Source organism: Rhineura floridana, chromosome 6 (assembly GCF_030035675.1).
Source record: "Rhineura floridana isolate rRhiFlo1 chromosome 6, rRhiFlo1.hap2, whole genome shotgun sequence".
NCBI classification, from domain to species: domain Eukaryota; kingdom Metazoa; phylum Chordata; class Lepidosauria; order Squamata; family Rhineuridae; genus Rhineura; species Rhineura floridana.
The window spans coordinates 125,606,769-125,622,060 of NC_084485.1; the positions used below are offsets into that span (position 1 = coordinate 125,606,769).

General features: G+C 45.6%; 1 long non-coding RNA gene across 1 annotated transcript; it reads left to right on the forward strand.

Moving 5' to 3' along the window:
• The first annotated feature begins 6,198 nt into the window (after positions 1–6,198).
• Positions 6,199–13,374, forward strand: LOC133386774 (uncharacterized). Its single transcript, XR_009763285.1, has 3 exons — positions 6,199–7,153; positions 7,564–7,643; positions 11,446–13,374. It is a non-coding gene; the product is annotated as an uncharacterized LOC133386774 (long non-coding RNA).
• Positions 13,375–15,292: the final 1,918 nt, after the last annotated feature.

Genomic DNA, 15,292 nt, shown 5'->3' on the forward strand with positions numbered 1-15,292 from the left:
TCCTGAGAACCCAGCTCCTTCTCCCCCTCAGCTGCAGAGCACCCCAGACACAGCTGAAGCCCTTCAGCCAGACGCAGCCAGTGAACAGGATACTCCCCCCTCACCTGCAGAACGTAGACAACAGAAGGTCAGGCAGAAGAGGGGCAGGCCTGTCCACTTAAGGCCAAAACGCTGATGGCTCACACCTGCTGACAAACCTGCTCCTTAAAAGTCAAATCTTGGCTTCAGCTTGTTGCTGACTACAACGTCAGGTGTGACCACTGTGTGTCTTCCTATTCCCTGAACCTTGACTTGGACTGATCTCTCCGCAAACTAGACCCGGACCTTCACTGATGTCTCTTCTGGATTTCTGGCTTGGCACGTCAGCTTTGAATGGCCTCTGCCCTTATCTTGCTTCCTCCTTGCTAGCCTGGCAGATTTATAGTCAAGCTGCCGTCTGAGGACTTACGGCCAGGCAATTACCAAGGAATCTCCAGCCCTGCCTGCACCCCCACCGACACTGCTGTCTCAGTGAAGAGCTGACAGTAAATGTAATTCTAGGGGGTTCAATACCGCCCATAGCAAGGCTCTCTGGGCGGTGTACATCAAATAAAAAATATTTACATTCAATTTAAAACCACCTAATCACCAAATCAACAATTTAAACATATAACAAAAGCAAGATTAACATAATAAATCCATACTAAATACAAATCAAAAGTAATTCAGAGAAAAAGATGGAACATATAACTATCTTTACAACATTAAATACAAAAGCTAAAATTATTAAAAATTATTAAAAAAAGATATTAAAATAATAAAATATTAAAATGCCTGGGCAAAGAGGAAGGTTTTCACCTGGCGCCGAAAAGATAGTAAAGTAGGCGCCAGGTGTACCTCGTCAGGAAGGGTGTTCCATAGTTTGGGGGCCGCTACCGAGAAGGCCCTCTTTCTTGTAGTCGCCTTCTGGGCGTCTCTCTGAGTAGGCACCCAGAGGAGGGCCTTCGATGTTGAGCGTAGTGTACGGGTAGGTTCATATCGGGAGAGACGTTCCATCAGGTATTGTGGGCCCGTGCCGTGTAAGGCTTTATAGGTTAAAACTAGCACCTTGAATCGGGCTCAGAAACATATAGGCAGCCAGTGCAAGCGGGCCAGAATCGGTGTCACATGTTCCGACCGTTTGGTCCCAGTTATTAATCTGGCCGCTGCATTCTGCACAAGCTGCAGTTTCCGAACCGTCTTCAAGGGCAGCCTCACATAAAGTGCATTGCAGTAGTCCAATCTTGAGGTCACCAGAGCATGGACAACTGAAGCAAGATGTTCGCTGTCCAGATACGGGCGTAGCTGGGCTACCAGCCTAAGTTGGTAAAAAGCACTCCGTGCCACCGAGGCCACCTGCACCTCAAGTGACAAGGACGGGTCCAAAAGGACTCCCAAGCTGCGCACCTGCTCCTTCAGGAGGAGTGTAACCTCATCCAGAACAGGTAGAACATCCAACTGGTCAGGGGATCCATTTACTATCATCGTCTCAGTCTTGTCTGGATTGAGCTTCAATTTGTTCGCTCTCATCCAGTCCATTATCGCGGCCAAGCATCAGTTTAGGACCTTGACAGCCTCACCTGAAGAAGATGAAAAGGAGAAGTAGAGCTGCGTATCATCAGCATACTGATGAAAACGCAGTCCAAAACTCCTGATGGCAGCACCCAGCGGCTTCATATAGATGTTAAAGAGCATGGGGGACAGAACTGATCCCTGCGGAACTCCATATTGGAGCGCCCAGGGTATCGAGTAGTGCTCCCCAAGCACTACTTTCTGGAGACGACCTGCAAGATAGGAGCGGAACCACTGCCAGGCGGTGCCTCCAACTCCCAAATCCGCAAGCCTCTCCAGAAGGATACCATGGTCGATGGTATCAAAAGCCGCTGAGAGATCAAGGAGAATCAACAGAGTTACACTCCCTCTGTCTTTCTCCCGACAAAGGTCATCATACAGGGCGACCAAGGCCGTCTCCGTACCAAAACCGGGCCTGAAACCCGATTGAAATGGATCCAGATAATTGGTCTCATCCAAGAGTGCCTGGAGCTGGGATGCAACCACCCTTTCCAGAACCTTGCCCAGGAATGGCACATTTGCTACCGGCCTATAGTTATTCAAATTATCTGGGTCCAGGGAGGATTTCTTCAAAAGCGGTCTCACCACTGCCGCCTTAAGGCAGTGCGGGACCACTCCCTCACATAGTGAGGCATTAATCACTTCCCTGGCCCAGCCTGCAGTGCCATCCCTGCTAGCTTTTATTAGCCAAGAGGGGCAAGGGTCTAACACAGAGGTGGTTGCACGCACCTGTCCAAGCACCTTGTCAACGTCCTCAAGCTGCACCAATTGAAACTCATCCAACAAAATATGGCCAGACTGTGCTCCGGAGACCTCATTTGATTCCACTGCTATAACATTGGAGTCTAAGTCCTGACGAATGCAAGAGATTTTATTCTGGAAGTGCTTGGCAAATTCATCACATCTAACTTTAGAAGATTCCATCACGTCCTTAGGGCCAGAATGTAAGAGCCCTCTAACAGTTTGAAACAGCTCTGCCGGATGGGAGATAGAAGATTGAATAGAGGCAGTGATATGTTGTTTCTTTGCTGCCCGCCCCGCCCCAAAATACGTCTTATTATAAGCACTCACCAGTGCAAAGTTGCATTCGTCAGGAGTCTGCTTCCATCTGTGCTCAAGCCGTCTCCTATATTGTTTCATCACCCTCAGCTCCAGAGTATACCATGGAGCTGTATGAGCTCTACAAAGGAGAGGGTGCACAGGTGCGATCATGTCAGCTGACCGGGTCATTTCCGCATTCCACAGATCGACTAGGGTGTCGACATGAGCGCCAGCCTTATCAGCCTGAAAACTCCCCAGAGCTTTTTGAAAACCATCAGGATCCAGCAGCCTCTGGGGGCGGACCATCTTAATAGGTCCCCCACCCTTGCAGAGGGGAAGAGTCGTTGTGAGTCTAAACCTCAACAAGCAGTGATCTGTCCATGACAAAGGAGCTGATGTAAGGCTTCCTATACACAGATCACTGTCATCATGTCCCGTAGCAAAAATCAGGTCCAGAGTGTGACCTGCCACATGAGTTGGGCCGGTGGTGTATTGGGACAGCCCCATGGTCGTCATGGAGACCATGAAGTCCTGAGCCACCCCAGATAAGAAGGCCTCGGCATGAATGTTGACATCACCCAGTACCAATAGTCTAGGGGATCTCAACAAAACCTCCGAGACCACCTCCGTCAGCTCAGTCAGGGAGTCTGTTAGGCAGCAGGGTGGGCGGTACACTAACAGAATCCCCAGTCTGTCCCTCTGGCCCAGCTCGAGGTACAAACACTCAAGGCCCGTAGTTACATGGACATGGTGCTTGGTGAGGGGGATGGAACTCCTATAGACCACAGCAACCCCCCCTCCCCAGCCCTCAGATCTACCGTGATGCTGCACTGAGTATCCTGGTGGGCATAGCTGAGACAGACCAACTCCTCCCTGCTCCCCCACCCAGGTCTCAGTTATGCATGCCAGATCGGCTGCCTCATCCACAATTAAATCATGGATGAGGGCGGTCTTATTATGTACCGATCTGGCATTAAAAAGCAGCATCTGGAGATCAGAGAGCTGGCTGATAGGACATCCCACATACCTGTGGGTGTGTGGAGGACCGGAAAACAGGACAGCCGTCAATTGTCTGGGCCGCATTCCCCTCACCTGGCCTGTCTTGCACACAGCGTGATATCTCCCTTTACCCATCACTACACCTATTGGGGCCCCCGCAAATTCCTCCTGACTATGATTCCTCTCACCCAGGCACATAATAACACATCACCACACACCCTTACAGCATACACCGTACATCACACAAACACTCACACATACACACTCACAATCAGCCAGCAGAACAACCAAAAATCAGTCCGCAGCTAACAAGCCCTTGGTGATGGAAGTAAATTTTCTATGCTGCAAGTCAGCTCGTTTACAGCAGTAGGCCGTTTGTCTCCTTTCGCACCTGGGCCACCTGCATGGTTCTTGGCCCTCGTCACTCTCCCAACATGTCCAACAGCTCCCTCTCTTCAGCAGGAATGAAATATCACCTCGACCTCCTCCTCTCATAGGCCTGGTCTTCTGGAACCGCTGGAACCACTGGAGCGACTGGCTAAGGACAGGCCGCGTCGCACCGATGGCACCACAGTCTATCTTCTTCTCCCCCACATACACACCACAGAGGGACAGAGCAGGCCGTGTAGGCAGCACCTCGGCCCGCCGCTCTATGCCCTCAACCAGCCAGCATCCGCATCCAGGTGGAAGCGCCCCGAGGCCATCAGGAAAACACTGTCCCAGCAACGGCCCACACAATCGCAGCATCAGGCCAAAAAACGCCGGCGGCTTGGGCCAGGCTTGGGTCCGGGCGGCCTGGGCTAGGCTCGGGCTCGGGCCAGCCGCCACTATAGGTCTCGTCTGCTCTCCGGCCGCTCCCCGGCCACTCCCCGCACCGTTCTCCGTGCCGCTCCTCAGCCGCTTTTTTCGCGGCGTTCTCCTCTCCGCCGCCACCGCTCCTGCCGCGATATCACGCTCCGGAGCAAGGTAGGAGGGTAACCGCCTCAATTTACAGACGGGGGTGATGACTGCTCTGCTCTGCTCATTCATGTGAGCCCCCAAAAAGATGTTAAATAGATGGTAAAAAAAGAATATGTTATTGCCTTGCAGTCTGTTTTGCATGATCTCCACAGGTTCTCCCAATTATTCCAGCGACCTCCATTGGACAGCCCAGTTCATTCATTCAAGCCAGGTGACTGGGTGTGAATAAGGAAGTGGAAACAAGAGCCATTGTAAGACTCACGGGGGCCCACCAGACAGGTATTTTTGACAACACACACTGCCCTTAAAATCAACGGGGTACCCAGATGGACACGTTACACGAGTTAAGCGTGCAGTATCACCAGTAACTGAGGGAACCAGGGATGAGTGTAGCGAAGGACCCTCCAACGGCAGGAGTGAAGAATCAAGAACTCGAAGAAAAGTGGTTTTCGGGAACTGTACCAAGTTTCAACCTGAAGCTAAGGCTGGAAAGAGACTTTTAAACTGATTGTGAATTTTACATTAGGCCCCAACGGAAACATGGGAATGGTTGGGATTTTGGGGTGCGGTGGGAGTAATATTGTCATAATGTATTTTGTTATGATGGGGCTCATATGTCCAACACCATCAATCGGAAGGAAAGGAGAAGGAACAAGAGGTAATTCCTTCTTGCAAGCCATTGCGGCCATGGTTAAAGAAACTAATTCCAGTAAATGCTGGATTTGTGCAAAGGGTCCCCGATATAGTCAGAGCACACTCCCATTCCGGGTGATTCCCTTTACCTCCATCCAAATGGCACAAAGTGAGGATGGTAAGAATAAGACCTGGGATTCGGATAAATTTTGGATTCAGGAGACCTGGGAGGTACGGCCCACAAGCGGGATATGGTGTTTTGAGCGAAAAAGAGGGAATATATATGTTGGTCAATCCCAACGTGAGTGGACCCTGAAATGGGTAAAAACACCCACATGGGACCCTCCAATAGATTGCTCTACTCAGTCCTGGAACCAAACATATCTCCTCCAGAACTTTTGCAATTGTACAGATGAAGATGAGATGTACAGAGTTGCATACAATAGAGCTGCCAATTGCCAATGCCACAAACTAAGCATAACTAACCTATGGACATACATGGAGCCCTGGACCTGCAGGCACTATAATATTACTCAAGGCCAGTAGCAGGACAACCGGCACTGGCTCAGATGGGTGTCCAGGAATGGCACCCACCATCCTGGGTTTATAATGGCTTGGGTAGAGAATGGCACCTGGTATAGTGAGAATGAAGGAGCCTGCGTAAATGGGTCACAACCAGTCCCTGGGGGAGAACTAAAAGATATGCTGTGGTGTAACGCTAGCAAGATATATTCCCATTTAAGGTTTGGTTCACCTTTTGTGGCAAGTTGGTATGATCCCTCCCAGGGTCGCAGGACTAGTATGAACGAAAAAGGAAACAGAGGTTGGGATAAAGGGCCCTATAAAGGAAGGGCAAAGAAGGCCCTGCATGGACATCATTTCATTTGTGGAAGTAATGCCTGGAAACAATTACCTGCCAATTGGTCAAGAACATGTTATGTAGGAGTGCTGGCACCCCCATTTGTAAAATAGGGTGACAATACCTCCATGTATAAACCACTACATGGGAAGGTTCCAGACAGGTGTACTCCAGGGCACAGCAAGAATGGGGACACACCATATGGACCCCCCGGAAGATTGTAGACTATTATGAACCAGTCAGATGGTCTTCAATAGGTATCGTGGGGGTGAGAGCCAGGACAAACGAGCTCATCATAATCTGATGATTTCTCAGAGGATTGAAGCAATAACATATAAGCAAATGCTTGCAATGTATACTCCAATTATGCATGAAAAGGATTCAGAGGGTCCTTAAAAGCTTTTTGAGGGGGGAAATGTTAGAAATGGGCTTCAGCAATCCCACCCAATATGAGTTAGCAGTTCAGTATACTTAAGCATGCAGTAGAAAGGCCCCCATAAGGGCCTCAAGTAGCAAACAAGGAACAAGGAAATAGAAAATATAATTGCTTTTATGTTTAGATGAGAGAATGTGTTGCTATAGAACCCAGCCCACAATAACAGGATGAAGGACGTGGATAAGAGATAAGGAACAGGTGCGAAAGTACGCACAAAGGTGTTAGGTACACACATATTGTGGGCTAGGTGCAAAGGTTACTGAGAAATGTATTGACTGAAAACACCAAGATAACCGGGACGGAAAGTCCAAAAAGGAGCAGAGAAGCGTATGTGTTTGCATTAGACTTTCACCCCCACACAGGATGTATGCACAGGATGTACACGTGGACAGCTAATGGAAAAGAACAGTTGCAGAACACAGAAAGGTATTGGCGAACAGCCAAAGGGTGGTGGCCAACGGATGTTAATGCAGAGAAGTGGAAAAATGCCATGAGGAGGGGGGAGTAGGTTGAAACCTATATAAGACTGCTTGAATGTAACCTCGATAGGAGATTTCTTGGGCATGAGTCGAGAGATGGCTCCTCCTGTGTACACAGAATAAAGGCTTTGATTCTTGAATGCTGATTTCGTGTCTGTAAGTATTATTGGCTGACTTATGGGCATAAACGCGACATTTTCGTAACAGGTATAAAATTAAATTCAAATCAAAGGCCTAGCAAAATAAAAGCACTTCCACCATTCACCTAAGTTCCATCAAAGTGGGCACCAGGCAAGTTCTCGAAACTGGGTGCTGCCACCAAGAAACCTTCCCCACATCCCAGCCAAACACACCTCAGAAGGCAATGAAATATGGAGTAGGGCCTTAGAAAATGAACACAATTACCAGGCATGTTCATCTGAGAGAAGATGGTCCTTCAGTTATCCTGTCCTAGAGAATTTTAGGACAGCCTTTTCCAATCTGGTGCCCTCCATATATTTTGGACTATTTCCCCTAATCCCTGGCCATGCTGGCTTGAACTAATATTCTAAATGACTATTCCCTAGATCAGTTGGTCATGGAACCGACCAGAGGGACGGCAACCCTGGACTTAATCCTCAGTGGGGACCGGGACCTGGTGCGAGATGTAAGTGTTGTTGAACCGATTGGGAGCAGTGACCACAGTGCTATTAAATTAAACATACATGTAACTGGCCAATTGCCAAGAAAATCCAACACAGTCACATTTGACTTCAAAAGAGGAAACTTCACAAAAATGAGGGGGTTGGTAAAAAGAAAGCTGAAAAACAAAGTCCAGAGGGTCACATCACTCGAAAATGCTTGGAAGTTGTTTAAAAACACTATATTAGAAGCTCAACTGGAGTGCATACCGCAGATCAGAAAAGGTACCGCCAGGGCCAAGAAGATGCCAGCATGGTTAACGAGCAAAGTCAAGGAAGCTCTTAGAGGCAAAAAGTCTTCCTTCAGAAAATGGAAGTCTTGTCCAAATGAAGAAAATAAAAAAGAACACAAACTCTGGCAAAAGAAATGCAAGAAGACAATAAGGGATGCTAAAAAAGAATTTGAGGAGCACATTGCTAAGAACATAAAAACCAACAACAAAAAATTCTATAAATACACTCAAAGCAGGAGACCATCTAGGGAGACAATTGGACCCTTGGATGATAAGGGAGTCAAAGGTGTACTAAAGAACGATAAGGAGATTGCAGAGAAGCTAAATGAATTTTTTGCATCTGTCTTCACAGTGGAAGATATAGGGCAGATCCCTGAACCTGAACTAACATTTGCAGGAAGGGATTCTGAAGAACTAAGACAAATAGTGGTAACGAGAGAGGAAGTTCTAAGCTTAATGGACAATATAAAAACTGACAAATCACCGGGCCCAGATGGCATCCACCCAAGAGTTCTCAAAGAACTCAAAGGTGAAATTGCTGATCTGCTAAAATATGTAACTTGTCCCTCGGGTCCTCCTCCGTGCCTGAGGACTGGAAAGTGGCAAATGTAACGCCAATCTTCAAAAAGGGATCCAGAGGGGATCCCGGAAATTACAGGCCAGTTAGCTTAACTTCTGTCCCTGGAAAACTGGTAGAAAGTATTATTAAAGCTAGATTAACTAAGCACATAGAAGAACAAGCCTTGCTGAAGCAGAGCCAGCATGGCTTCTGCAAGGGACAGTCCTGTCTCAGTAACCTATTAGAATTCTTTGAGAGTGTCAACAAGCATATAGATAGAGGTGATCCAGTGGACATAGTGTACTTAGACTTTCAAAAAGCGTTTGACAAGGTACCTCACCAAAGGCTTCTGAGGAAGCTTAGCAGTCATGGAATAAGAGGAGAGGTCCTCTTGTGGATAAGGAATTGGTTAAGAAGCAGAAAGCAGAGAGTAGGAATAAATGGACAGTTCTCCCAATGGAGGGCTGTAGAAAGTGGAGTCCCTCAAGGATCGGTATTGGGACCTGTACTTTTCAACTTGTTCATTAATGACCTAGAATTAGGAGTGAGCAGTGAAGTGGCCAAGTTTGCTGACAACACTAAATTGTTCAGGGTTGTTAAAACAAAAAGGGATTGCGAAGAGCTCCAAAAAGATCTCTCCAAACTGAGTGAATGGGCGGAAAAATGGCAAATGCAATTCAATATAAACAAGTGTAAAATTATGCATATTGGAGCAAAAAATCTTAATTTCACATATACGCTCATGGGGTCTGAACTGGCGGTGACCGACCAGGAGAGAGACCTCGGGGTTGTGGTGGACAGCACGATGAAAATGTCGACCCAGTGTGCGGCAGCTGTGAAAAAGGCAAATTCCATGCTAGCAATAATTAGGAAAGGTATTGAAAATAAAACAGCCGATATCATAATGCCGTTGTATAAATCTATGGTGCGGCCGCATTTGGAATACTGTGTACAGTTCTGGTCGCCTCATCTCAAAAAGGATATTATAGAGTTGGAAAAAGTTCAGAAGAGGGCAACCAGAATGATCAAGGGGATGGAGCGACTCCCTTACGAGGAAAGGTTGCAGCATTTGGGGCTTTTTAGTTTAGAGAAAAGGCGGGTCAGAGGAGACATGATAGAAGTGTATAAAATTATGCATGGCATTGAGAAAGTGGATAGAGAAAAGTTCTTCTCCCTCTCTCATAATACTAGAACTCGTGGACATTCAAAGAAGCTGAATGTTGGAAGATTCAGGACAGACAAAAGGAAGTACTTCTTTACTCAGCGCATAGTTAAACTATGGAATTTGCTCCCACAAGATGCAGTAATGGCCACCAGCTTGGATGGCTTTAAAAGAAGATTAGACAAATTCATGGAGGACAGGACTATCAATGGCTACTAGCCATGATGGCTGTGCTCTGCCACCCTAGTCAGAGGCAGCATGCTTCTGAAAACCAGTTGCCAGAAGCCTCAGGAGGGGAGAGTGTTCTTGCACTCGGGTCCTGCTTGCGGGCTTCCCCCAGGCACCTGGTTGGCCACTGTGAGAACAGGATGCTGGACTAGATGGGCCACTGGCCTGATCCAGCAGGCTCTTCTTATGTTCTTATGAACTCATGGGAGTTGTAGTCCAAAACACCTGGAGGCCACCAGGTTTGCAAAAGGCTGGTTTAGGCTTTTTGTGTAAAAACCAGTACTTTGAACTGAGCCTGGGATTGATTTGGAAGCCATTGAGAGACACCTGAAAAATTTCCATAGAATGCCAGTTTCCTAGAAGACAATTTGAAAAACAAAACAAAACATTGAAGTAGTTCCTCCTCAGGTATTCATGGAACTGTGTAAATTTTTATGTGTGTGTTAGCTTTGCTTTCCCTTCCCTGTCCCCGTCCATAAATTGGAGGGTTACAATCTGAATGGGGAGCCTAATATACAACTGTATATTATTATTTTTATTAGTAGTAGTATAATCATAATCATTAATTAATTAATTTAATATCCCACCCTTCCTCCCCAAAAGAGCCCATGTGTAGACTCCCCATGTGATGCAGAACCAGGGAAAATCAATTTCCATACCCCCTCCACATATGCCAGTTTGCACACCTCCCTAAATGCCTGAATAGTGGTCAAGACTCAATCATTTATTTATTTATAAACTTATGTATATAGTGCTACTTCATTTAAAAAAATCAAAGTGGTTTACAACAAATAAAAACCATAAAATGAAAACCATTCAAAATACAGTAAAAACAAAGGTCTCTTACTCCATCGAGACATCTTCTTAATTGGCTGGATAAGACTGGCAGAACAGAAGGGTTTCCAGCAGGTGTTTAAAAGTTAAAACAGAAGGCGCCTGCTGAATCTCTGTTGGCAAAGCATTCCAGAGAACTGGGCAGGTAACACTGAAGGCTTGATTTCAAGTCAATGTTCAGTAAGCCTTGCCAACTTGGGGGACAACCAACAATGCTCCTGCAGATGATCTCAGTGACTGATTTGGGATATAAGGGTTCTGGTGGTCCCTGAGACACCCTGGACCTAAGCTGTTCAGGACTTTGTAAATTAATACAAGGACACTGAACCTGATGGAAGAGTGTCAGAGGATTGTATCCACTGTTAGTTGTGCCCAGAGTAGAGCCATGGAAATTCATGAACATGACTAACTTAGTTCTATTAATTTCCATGGGACTATTCTGAGTAGAACATTGGTGGATAGAACCCATAGATTCATTTTGAACAGTGCAAGAGGCACAAAGCATCTCCTTTATGCAGCCTCCCCATCTCCACACATACGTTCTCTCAAGACCTGTTTCCTAACTTGTTTTTTCCTTTCATGCATGTCTTTTGTATGACTGCAATACTCACATTGTTTTTATAAGGACGTGGGGATTTGTTGTGATATATAATGATATATAAGAGCATCATTACTCATGCCTTAAAAGAGAACAGCTAATAAAAATGTTAACAAGGTTTCCCCAATGTGGGGCTGTCTTTTTTGTACTACAGTTCCATCTGCTCAAACAAATGCTACTTTGTAAAATATGGCATTCATTCCCTGGATTTACCTATGAGAAGCTTGAAGATGTTGACATCCTGGAAGTAAGCTTTGATTAAAGAAAGTGTATGGAGAAAGAGAGGAAAATGAGGATTGGGTTTCTCTAGGTAATAAGTATCTTCTCACAATGAAATACTGCAAGGAAGTGGCTAATGAAAAAGGTACACGGCCTCATGCTATTTTACATTTGTTGTTTTGCATTGTATTATGCAATTGCCCCCACCCCCATTCTGATCTGGCATGCAAAAACCAAGAGCATTCTCTCTCAACGTATATGTATGGCATTCAAGCGATGGCCAAAATTACGCCCACACAATATGCCAGGGAACATCAGGCCTGTCGGCCAAATGCAGCCCTCTGGGCCTTTACAACTGCTCCCTGGGGTTCTCCTCAAACCATACCCTCTCCAGACCACATCCTCTTTCCCCAGGCCACCCCACTAACTCTGCAGCCTTCTTGAGTGTTTTTGCCTGGCTGAAATTGGTAGTAGAACTCTGATAATTCCCCTTGCTTGCCTGGATGGAGAACAGAGATGTGAGTCTGTCTAAAAAGGTAGCCTATTATACAAAGGTAAAATTTACATTCATTGTTCCACCCACTTTTGCAGCTGGCCCCACCCACCACTGGCATGTGGCCCCCAGAAGGTTGCCCAAAAGGGAACAGTAGGGTAGTGGTAAATTCAGAACTGCAGGGTCCCTGCATGTTCAACACAGCCATGCCCTCTCCCCACTTTTTTGCTGTGGGGTTGAGAATGAGATGCCTAGGAACCAATAAACATGAAAGAGGAGAGTGTTAGCACTGAGAAGAGTCTTCTCAGTGTTTGACTCACCTCCTTTCACTCTGATTGGCTCCAATCATCAGGAAAGGACAAGGAAGCATGTTAGAAGATTCTTCGCAGTGGCTAAGACACTCCCCTTTCATGCTGATTGGCTTGTAGGATGCTGGAGACACAGGGACCCTGCTGGGATCCTGCTCCCCCAAAAATAAAGGGTCTAAGTCCCCGAGGTCCTCCACGACTACACCCCTGAAAGTGAATGCAGCTCTCAGACTGAAAAAAAAGTTCTTCACCTTCGCAATAGGCACCCTCTTTCTGCCTCTTTAGATGCTCCCAGATGGGTATTTATTGTGGGATCAATTCTCCTCATGCATGCAAGCTTTTCACAGTGTCCACATAACACTGTGGGAATGAAAATGCCAGCACATATCCATCCCCCCAATTTAATCCAGATTTACCATTTTTCTAGAAAAACCCAGAGGTTTTTTTTTAAAAGCCTTTTGCCAATGACATGTTTATATTAAGCCCCCACCTGGACACACCCTTAGGCGTTGATGCTGTGATCTTATGTACACACTTACCCAGGACTAAGCCCCACTGAACTTAATGGGGCTTTTGACTAAGCATGCAAAGGATTGCACAAGTGTAATTAATGGCTTCAGTATTACCCCTACATCTTTCTCTGAGGCCCTTCTCCAGCCCCCCCCCCCGAGAGAGCCTCAAAGGTTGGTGACAAAGGAAAGGGGCTTTTCAGTTGTGGCTCCCCATCTGTGGAATGCACACCCCACTGAGGTCTGCCTGGCACCTTCATTGACATCTTTTTGGTGCCTGGTAAAGACTTATTTTTTCCCCAGGCTTTTGACAGACCAGGATACTATTTGTTATCAGTGGAACACCCTCCCAGAGGAGATACGCCCGGCGCCAACATTACTATCTTTTCGGCACCAGGTTAAAACTTTCCTCTTCGCCCAGGCATTTTAATTATTTTAATTATTTTAATCATGTTGCATTTATTGGAAGTGTTTTAATTTTTAATATTTTGTACTTTTAAATTGTGTTTTTATATTGTATATGCTTATGTATTTCTAATGTTGTTCTTGTTCTTGTGAACCGCCCAGAGAGCTTCGGCTATGGGGCGGTCTATAAGTTTAATGAAATAAATAAATAAATCAGTGCACTGCCAAAGCTTCCTCTGGCTGTTATAGGAGCTGTTGTTGGTGTTGTTTTATTGTTTTGTTTTTTATGGTATGATATATTTATTTTTGTTTTTAACAGTGTTGTAAGTCACTTGGAGACCTCTGAGTAACAACTAACAAATCTAATACATAATAACAATAATGATGTCCTCACAAGCTAGCAGCCCTCCATTACTTTACATTGCAGTTCCACCTAAACAAACTCATTTCAAATTTCTGCAGATTTGTCATGCAAAAGCTACTTGCTCAAGTGAGTTCTCTCTTTCTGTGCAGTTACAGACTGCTCAGACACACACCACTCAGTCGGGGTCTGTCTCTATGATTCATTGGCTCAGATTTCCTATGCAGTTTACTTGATGCCTAGTAACCCCATACGGTTTTGTATCCATTACAAGCAGGACAGGCAAAGGAGCTTGTCAAGGAGCCAAACATCTCACTAAGAATAACTCCCTGTCTCTTTGATTTCTCAACAACAACAGCAACAACAAAATGAACAATGGTTACTTTTTGCATGCTAGTAGCATTGCATGGTGAAGAGAAATGATACAAACTTGTCCGAGTTAAATAAGGGAAGGTGCATTTAGAGCAAAGCTCCTTTAAACGAGTGGTTCAATAACTAGTTTACGGGGACCAGGGCCCATGGCTAATGAGAGAATAAAGAATTATTCTTGTCAAGTGGGGAAAAGCTGGTGCCCTGGTTTGGTGCTAAATAATTACATTCATTATGTTTCAAACAGCCCTGCAAGTGGTCTTTTACACTAGTAAATTCATTAGCAAAGCTAATCAGCAAACCTACTGTAGGGGCAAATTTAAACGATTCCAGTAGAATGGATGGTAAAAACAGGTAAAGGCAGCACAAAACCCTGACAGCCAAAGCCTGTGTGCAGTGTAATTGAATTTATTGTCTCATCAGCTTTAAGGGCTTTCTCCTTCTGGGCCTGAACGAAGAGGAGGGAAGGCCAAAAAAGATTCAGTCTATTAGATTTGTGGTTATTTTCCTGTTTATCAAGCTGTCCGTCCTGAACTTGTGGCACAGTGGGGTAAGTTGTCAGAGCAGGAGGCACTGTAGCACAAATTCATGTACCACACACAAACCAGGAAAGATCTCATAAATATGTTAGTCTGGTCTAAACTTGTGAGACAAAGTTAGCCAGGGCCTTAACTCTTGACCACTATATTGCAGTCCACCAAGCAGAATCCCACCCGTGTGGTTTCCCTGTTGCTAGACTGTGACCACATTCACACCATACATTTATTCCACTTTTGGAATTGTCAGAGTGGATTAACAGTCAGTCCCTCTTGCCAGAGAAGTCTGGCAATTTAAGCTGTGTGAGGAGAATAGGAGACTCCTAACAACTCTCAGCACCCTTCACAAACTACATTTCACAGGAATCTTTGCGGGAAGCCATGACTGTTTAAAGTGGAATAATAGCAGAATAAATGTTGTTGTTGTTATGTGCCTCGAAGTCGACTACAACTTATGGCGACCCTATGAATCAGTGATCTCCAAGAGCATCTGTCAAGAACCACCCTGCTCAGATCTTGTAAGTTCAGGTCTGTGGCTTCCTTTATGGAATCAATCCATCTCTTGTTTGGCCTTCCTCGTTTTCTACTCCCTTCTGTTTTCCCCAGCATTATTATCTTTTCTGATGAATTATGTCTTCTCATTATGTGTCCGAAGTATGATAACCTCAGTTTCATAATTTTAGCTTCAAGTGACAGTTCTGGTTTAATTTGTTCCAACATGCAATTATTTCTTTTTTGCAGTCCATGGTATCCGCAAAGCTTTCCTCGAACACCACATTTCAAATGAGTGGATTTTTCTCT